Source organism: Penaeus chinensis, chromosome 20 (genome assembly GCF_019202785.1).
Source record: "Penaeus chinensis breed Huanghai No. 1 chromosome 20, ASM1920278v2, whole genome shotgun sequence".
NCBI lineage: Eukaryota > Metazoa > Arthropoda > Malacostraca > Decapoda > Penaeidae > Penaeus > Penaeus chinensis.
This window is the reverse complement of record NC_061838.1, coordinates 21,303,647-21,305,512: the sequence shown is the minus strand read 5'-3', so window position 1 is coordinate 21,305,512 and position 1,866 is coordinate 21,303,647.

Genomic DNA, 1,866 nt, shown 5'->3' with positions numbered 1-1,866 from the left:
TGGGGAGATTTCATGAATATTCTGCGTGCAATAAGATGCAGGATACGAAGATGGAAAGGGGGAAAATGGGAGTGAGTGATAACGGTTCTGGGTTCACAGACGGCGCGTAAGGAGGGTTCGACGACAGTGTTGCTCTTTGTATCTTTATGATAATGATCTATATTACAATTCAGCTTGTATTTCGTCCGTTTGCTCGTTATTGTTATTTTCATCAACATCATTATTATTATCATCATTACTGATATGGAATATTTTTGTTACTATCATAATTATTATCATTATTATTTTTTATCTGACTACGTAATTCTGCATATGTTCGTTCGTTCTTCTGTTCGCGCGTTAAGCTTAAACGTCATTATTACTAGGACCATTATCATTATTATTACTATTATCATTATCACCATTATTGTTACTTTTACGATTATTATTACAATTATTATTGTTATCATTATCATTCCTACATAATGATTCTTCTTTTGCTTTGACCGTTCGCCCATACATTACGCCTTAAAGGGAAGGGAAAGGGAGACGGGCTAAAAGAAAGGGGGGATGAGGAGGGAAGGAACGGGCTAAGGGAGCGAAGGAAGTGGGGGCGGTTAAGGAAGAAGAGGAGGGACGTGGGAGGGACAGGTATAGGGCTTAAAGTGGGAGGGGGGAACGAATTTAAGGAAATTTGAAAGAGGGGGGAGAGGTGAGAGTTAGAGGGAAAGAGAAAGGGAGAGGGTAAGCGAGAGGTAGGAGGACAAGGTCAAAGAGAGAAAGAAGGGACCTTCTAGTAATAATGATGATAATAATAATAGTCATGGTGAAAATAATAGTAAGGATAATAATAACAGTAACAATCACGATAATTATTATCATTATCATTACCATTATTATCATTATTATCATTACTATTATTATCATTATCCACTATTGTTATTATTATCATCATTAATGTCATCATTATCATTACAATTATTATTAGTAGTAGCATTCTTATGACCATCATTATTATCATGATCACTAATATTATTATGGTCATCGTTATTATCATTATCATCATTATTATTAATTATATTATTATGATCATTATCATCATTATCGTTATTATTATTGACATAATTATTACTAATGCTGTACTATCGTCATTATTTCCATTAATATTTAGACTGCTGTTATCACTATTATCACTCTCATCCTTATTATCATTTTCATATCCTTAACTTTATCAATGTTACCAATGTATTTTTACTTACAATATAATAATTACCATCCAGTATTCCTCCGCTGCATCATTACTATAATTACCATCACCAGCATTCTCATAAAAATATCACCACAACTTAAGCAGCAATCATTACTCTAATATTGTCAGACTATCACCACCATCATAAAAGTCATCACCTCCATCATCTGAAATAATTTCAAGTCAGGAAAAGTGTATATGTGTTACTTTTTCTATGAGCAATGTCGCCTCCTCCTGTCTGTTGTTCATCTAAAACGATTACCACCAAATCGTATTACAAATTTCCTTTGCCGAGTTTCACAGTTAATTTAGAGCAATTTAAAAAGTAGAAGAATTTAAAAGGTAGAAGAGTGGGCGGGAAGGAAGGAGGACGAAAGAAGAAAGTGCGAAGGAGGAAAAAGGAGAGAAGGAGAGAGAAAAAGCAGAAGAGAAAGATACTCTGATAGATAGATAGATAGAGAAAGAGAGAGAGAGAGAGAGAGAGAGAGAGAGAGAGAGAGAGAGAGAGAGAGAGAGAGAGAGATTTAAATACAGATAGATAGATAGATAGATAAACAGATAGCTAGTGATAGATAGATAGATTAAAGATAGAGAGAGGTAGAGAGAGTGAAACTGAATAGTTCATTTCTGTTTCTGAT